We start from the raw sequence: 7,432 nt of genomic DNA on the forward strand, positions 1-7,432 counted from the left end.
TGCCATGGCCAGCCTTCCATTACAGTAAGCAGAACCTCTGATTTCTTGTCCTAATGGTCTGGTCAAGCCAATTGGTGATACTCTTGCAGGCAACAGAGTGCTGCATGCATTCAGACATGCACATGAACAATGCAGCTACTGATTAATATGAACTCCTGAAAAGCCATCTTTTTCTCTTTAGCTGCCTTCGTTTTCTGTGTAGGTAAAGCCACATGCAATGCAAAAAGTCACCAGCAGTATTTCTGGTAATTGCTGCCTTAAGAAACCTGTAAATGACTGGAAAGAGAAGTTTTGAAGTGAAGGTGAAGGCGAAGCACTTATCGGACAGCTTTTGCATGCAGACATCTGATAAGACTTTCCAGAAGATGTGAAAGTGTTGGCCTCCATTGTACTCCCAAAACCAGGATGATTCTTTCTCTCTTGAGCGTCTCATATGATTCTTCAATTTTATTTATTTATTTATTTATTTATTTATTTATTTATTTATTTTCTGTCAGGAGTTTGCATGTTTTACTGTTGATATTTCTCAGTTAAGCTCTTGAATTAGCATTGTCATTTCAGCAGTTTCACTTTAGTTTGCGTTTTCTCACTTCAACTCGGTAAACCTGAACATAGATCCCACAGAGCGCTGCTCAAAGTCTAGTTTTGACTTGCATATATCTGAGCCCCTGGGCTGTGGATTATTCTGTGACTTTTATTGCTTTTAAGAACTATCCAGATAACGAGTGTGGTGAGATTCTTCAATGTGTCAACAGACATTATAACCCTTAATTTGGGTATATGTGATTTAAAAACAAATCAAACAGAAATCAACCTTTCCATATGTTTTGTTAAATAACTGGAAGGATAAAATGTGTACATTTACCCTGCAGAAAAAGAGCATTGTTGTCTCTTTGAAGGTTGATCTTCACCAGCAGTAATGGCGTTATGTTGATTTTGTTTTATTAGGAGTAATTAAACTTTCTCTTCTCTTTCTTAAGCATAATGTGTTGACTGAAATAGGGTAAGCTATGATGTGTCATCAATCTGTCTAAAATGCTTGAACAGAAAAATATTTCGCAGCGTAATTAATGCAGCTGACAAAGATAAATTAGTATCTAGAAAGTTAAGCTTCAGTGTCCCAAGGGTTGTCTTATGTGGCTTCATTGTCTTTATTGAAAATCCACATGGATGCATTCAACATCAAAGTACACGGAGATGGTGCCCAACGTTTGGCTCAACTAATGATTGTATTTTCATCCATCATCTTTTTAAGCAGTTGATAGAGAACTCCTTCCTTCATTAAGCAATTAAAAAAGAAGTATTACTACATTCTTTTGAGCTTATTGAGACACCGTAGTTACTTCATGTTTGACTTCATTTTTATTAGCAACTCATGCACTAAATAGAAAGAAAAAGTTTACTGATTTTGCATCAAATTGCTAATTCCACAGTCTGCGAGTACCCATTACACCATGAAGCAAAGAATACAATTCTTTTCAACCTTCAACAAAAATGAATACATTATTTTTTTGAAAAATCACCACAATTTTTGCCTCTTAATTTTCAATAAAGTAGTATACTGTTTCCAAATGTGCTGAAATGTCAGACTATTTACTACCATAGTAAAGATGTAAAACAAAATACACTAGTTTTGATTTACCAGGTGAGCAATCAAGAACATTTTGATTATGAATATCTAAGCATCATTTATATGTGAGATGTCTGACTTTTTCCTATACGTCAAATCTATACAGCTTAAGAGTCTGATGTAAATGTCAATACGAATCCAGTTATGACAGCTCTATTTGTTACTAAACATGATGTACAGTGTAGTGCCTGTTTCTGTAACCAAGTGTGCCTGAAAATTAAGTGTGTCATGCATTCATTTAAAGAAACAGCCTACAGTCTGCTAAAGACATCATCTAAAGAAAAATACCCCTTTCAAGAAGGGAATTTGTCACTCAGCTATTTTAATGTGAATTGTTTCTTCTTTGCAGCTTGTCTACTACGTCTTTGGTAGCCAACCTGATTACCCCATATCATAAAAATTTAGTACCTTTCTACTGCAGTAGTTACTGGGTTATTGTTCATTTTGAAGGTATAATCAAGTCCATAAATTGCTAACTCTGCTGCTGAACTTAGGCCTATAATCTGAAGTCTTTCCCATCCCCCCTCACCCCATGGTCCATCTTGCAAGGTTTTTTTCCTTTGCCAAGCAGGTCAGACCTATTTACAAATAAGTAGCATTATAACATGCTCATTATTTTTCAGTTTATTACAGTTGTTTTCCAATGGCTTGTTTATATTGAAAAGGTTTTCTTTTGGCTTTTTTATTTTTTTACTTCTTTTTATGAACCTATGTAGCATTATTATTTTGGGTAATTTGACCAATTCTGCTAAGGCATTCAGCATGTTCTTTACAGACCCAAATCACATCTCAACATGGCTAGGTTGGACTCCATTAATTATATTGGTTAGTGATACATGGAGCACTAGCAATATTAATGGTGTGCAAGAAACACGAGAATTACTTGGGGCACAAAAGCTGATGGCAGAAAATCCTTTCCCAAGAAAGAACCAGCAGGATTCACTGTAAAGAATTAAAGGTAACACGAACAGTTTGGTTAGAAAGTAGCGGCCTTTAGTTCCTGCATACCTATTGGTTTTGATTGTGAAGATAGTCTTTTTTTTCTAATTTACTACAGGAGTGAAAATTAAAATGAAGAGGGAAAAAAAATGTAGATTACTTCGGATGAATAACTGTTCTTTTTGTGGTATTGGCTGTGGTAAAAGTCTTGACTGGTAAGACTGGTGTTACCCTGTTTTGCAAGTTTTGGGCCTCTGTATCAGGAACTCTGGTAGTTCATTCACCAGAACTGGTTTTTTTTAGGCCTCATTAACCGGTATCAATGCTTTTGACTGATATATCTGGTGATCTATTTGTGACTGTTCCAAAACCAACCAACAGATATTTCATTTCAAATTGAAGCAAATATCTTCTTAGTATTTTTCCGTAGATTTCTTGAGTCTCTTGCTGATCAGTGCTTTAAATGCTGAGGTCCCCAATGTAGATTTTTAAATTCCCTTACTGCAAAACTGAACTGAGTAGAAATAAATTGATGGAGCGTGATGGTAGGCATGACCTTAGTAGGCAATGAATAGTGATGTTTTATGACTCCAACCACCCATTTATAACATTATCCATTCCTAAAGAATGAAAACTCTTCTATTTGCTTGTTTCCTTGAAATCATCTGCATAGAAATGTTATCTCTCAGTCCAGCCATTTACCTATTATATTTTAAACTACAGTGTTTAATAATTTCTGATAATGGTGTAAACTCTTTGCAGGTAATCTTACAACACCATGATGTTTTTATTCTAACTCCTGTTTGTAGGTGAGAAAATTGAAAATGTGACCAAAATATTTATAACAAACTGGGCAGCATTACTTGTACTGTTACAGCTCATTAATTCCTTTCACAGCCAATGACTGTTGTCCCACAATATTCCAGATTTGTGGGGAGTTTGACATGAAGTTGTGTAACTTAAAAAGCAGACTAATTCCTTTTTTGTTCTTGAAGACAGACATTTTATACTCTTTTTTCCCTCAAAAATTTGCTGTATCTGTGCATTTGCCAATTTCTATTTATTTATATATTTATGTTTCTATTCGGTGATACTCTTTAAGAAATCTTTAGGTTAATGGAATTGTTTAAATAACTGGGTTTTAGCCAGATGAAATTCAAGAGTTAAACAGTATTAGGAAAGCTGCTAGGGTCATGAATGTGAACAACAAAAATACTGGGAGGTAACTAATTTTTTCCTGGTAATAGATTATGGATTGAAGTGCCTGTTCTGTAAATAGAAGATGAAGCCTCTGGATTCAGTAATACGTTTATGGGAAAAGAAACGCAACAAAGTTACTGAACAAGCTTTTCATCTAGGTACCAATTTTTGCAATGTTGAGGAGCAAAGTGTCTGTTTTTCACCAAACCAAAAGGAGACTGAAAAACTGATATTTGGTCTTAACTCTTTTTGTGGCCATGTGCTCAAATATCATTAGACTCAGCAAATACTGCCTGAATTTAATATTCTTTGGCAAAACTATTTTTCTTTTCAAGCAATTGGATTATCACTGTGAGGTTACTAAGATGACGAGATGTTTCACCTGATACTGAACTGGAATGCTGGAAGGAGGACAAGTGATTTCTCTATCCCTGCTGCATACAATGCTTGGCAATCTGTGCCTGGAATTCTGCAAGACTGAAGTTTGGTGTACTTGATCCTTGCTTGGCACTTACTGATGCTCTTCAGACATGCAGAAGAACTTGTTCATGTTAAGCTGTTTTGTTGTAAATACTGTTTTTTTCTTTCTAAGGTGAAAGTGTTTTTTACATCTAAAGGATGCTCCGTGGTTGGATTCTGTGTTTTCTTGGGCAATTTATTTGTTCTTGTGACTTGGGAAATGACTGAACTAACTATAGCTTTGAATGTCATCTCTGGTATTGCTTGCTTGTTTAGTTGCTTTGGATGTTTAGCTGGTTGAACAAAAAGGACAAAAAGGTTAAATTGCATTTTTCTGTGCCCTGAAAAGATAATCCTAGTGGTAGCTTTTGTATATTTCACGGTAGTAACTGAAAGTGGATATAATACAGAGTGACTCAAGGTATTTCGCTTTACTTTTATCATGAATGTGGAGTGTGCAGGCAGTCCAGAAGGAACAGTGAAGGGTTACTCAACAGTTATATTTGTAATGTAATCTCTTTGTTATATGCATATCCAGTGGCTTCCAAACTCATTCAGCTGCTTGTGTGGTTGGTCTGCTGAATAGAGTGTGACAAGAGTAGATTCACATTCTCTTCACGTAATTGTTTAATTTTAAATCCATTCTATTACTCTTAGTAATTCCCCCTGCACAAGTATAAACATGCTGTTTCACAAAAGCATGTCTAATAAGTGATATTGACTGAAATGTCCGTTGTGCTTTTTTCTTAGTGTCACTTCGTTGGAGGAAAGGCTGCACTATGAGATCTGCAATAGTATGTACTTTAGGCTCTGAAAAAGAAGATATAAGAGTAGTTCTTAGTAAACCTTCCTGGTTAAATGAAAACCATTCTGTTTCCGAGTCAGAAGTGCTAGAGGCTGACCTGGGGAGGTTTGTAAGCAAAGAACAAGTGGTATGCCCATGACGGTGGCTGAACACGTCTGTTAAGAAGTATGACTATACCACAAGTCCTGTGCTCTTCTGAGAGAAATGGCTGGCTAGGAAGCATGTTTTTTTTCTTAAGAAAATTCAGTTGGCAACAATATGGAGGCCTTGTGTGTTTGCATTTCTCCATCTGATTGTTATGGCCAGATGGACTAAGGTGTGATGATGTAGGTGATAACTAAATTCTCCTCACTGAAGTAAGAATATTTGGACAGTCATGGTAAACATTTCAATCTTAATTGAACTTATTTATTCATTTTATAATTCTGGTTATCTCTGGCCATCGGCATAACTTATAAAATGAAAACTCCCTTTAAAGGATGCTTAATTTGTTTTCAGTTCTTTTAGTGATGCTACAACCAATTGTTTAGGTGGACCTTAGGTCTCACTGCAGTGTTATATGTTGTGCTCTGATCATAATAGGGAATATATTTTTAGGAGGAAAGCAGCCTTATTTAATAATATATTAATATATATTAATAATATATAATAATACATCAGTTGTGAGCTCAGCCTGTGTATAATTTCTCCGCATCTTTGTGGGTCACTGTAAGTGTGTGTCTTGAGTATGCATGATTTTACTTTATACCAGGCCTCACTGATATAACGTCCGATTGCGAGTGATTTATATGTAAGAAGATTCTGTCTGCTGGATGTAATTCACTTGTAAACTCTGCCCATCAATGACGTAAGAAGTTGTCTTAGAAAAATATTTATTTTATGTACATAAAAAAAGAAAAAAATATATACTCCTAGCTGATGTGCTGCATGACTTTCGCTCCCTCTAGGTTGGCTAGTATGTTAAAGATGTGTAGATCAAAATAACTGTGTTAGGCTTGGTACAGATTATTACATCATTTCCTTTTGGAACAGTATCAACTTCTACAGCTAGAAATACCAGCTTGGCTTCAGAAGGAGTTGATGCCAAGAAACCAGACTAAACAGTATGGTTGCATATAGATGTGAGTATATATGTAACGTGGTGCTTAAGCCTTCCATTCCTTTTTGAGTAATTGCCCCAGAAGACTGTCCATGTTCTATCACAAGAACAGAAAAAGAGAATGTCTGTAGAAATTGTGTTTTGTGGTTATCCAGCGTCAAGACCCTGAGAACTTAAAAAGTGTGAATAAATGTATTCCAATTATAGACTAATGCAGGTAATGGGTTTATGGTAGTTAGAAGGCTGGATCTGTTCCCTGACAGCCTGCGAACATTAGGGGCCCCTCATGACCAGTCTGCAGTGTAGGCATTATGGAGTGATTTTTACTTTACTGCCTTTTCCATCAGATCATCCCCTTTCTTTCACACACAAGGTTAATTCACTTCTTGATCACATTATTTCCTCGCTGCTCTTTGACAATATAAAAATTCTGAGTGGACAGCTCAATCCCTCTTCCATCTCAGATTTGATTGTTATGGTATTGCCTGGCATCCCTCAGAGGCCTCCAGCAGCCTTTGCTGCACTTTATGACACTTAAATGGCTGGGCTACAATTTCTCCATCTATTCACAAAATGCTGTTAATAACTCATTTCCAAAGAGGCCCTTCTTTATGTCTTGGCATTAAAGGATTTTTTATTAGGTGCCAGGATAGGTGACACACAGCCCCAGTAACCAAAGAGTTAATTAATCTGTTGAAATTTATTGCCTTTTATACTGCACTCAGTGTGACAGTCCCTAAGAGAAACAGATACTATATTTACAACCGAGCTGAAATATTCAGTAATATAGTCTGCATACTGACCCACTCCATCAGTGTATGCCTTTTGCTGGAGTGCCCATTAATCAACTAAGATGGATTTGTGTAATCTGTCTTCTTTCTTATTCTGGGTTTCCAATAAATATTGAAATAATAATTTATTGATTACCCTGCAATATAAATGTGTAGTAAAGGCACCCAAGATATTTGCATAGTAATGTATTTCAAAGCTCTTGGCATTCTGTAGGTATGAGGAAGAGAAGCACTGTAACAGTGGTTAAGGGCGATGGAACTCCTTCAGCATGCGGACCAAGTTAAGTGTTACCAGAATGTGTTGATCCTTTAAGGTCATTTTTGAGGTTGATCTCTAAAATCTTTATATGAAGAGTAAACATGCATTCTGTTATTGGCCTCTCATATGGGTAACAGTGAATACAGAGGCATTTGACTGTTCGTTTTCAAAACAATTCCTTTCAAGATAGGAGCTTCATTGCTTCCAGAAATAGCATGGGCTGCCAACTACTTTGAAGTCCTGCTGCAAA

The sequence above is a fragment of the Coturnix japonica genome, chromosome 2 (genome assembly GCF_001577835.2).
Source record: "Coturnix japonica isolate 7356 chromosome 2, Coturnix japonica 2.1, whole genome shotgun sequence".
In the NCBI taxonomy this organism is placed as follows: Eukaryota; Metazoa; Chordata; class Aves; order Galliformes; family Phasianidae; genus Coturnix; species Coturnix japonica.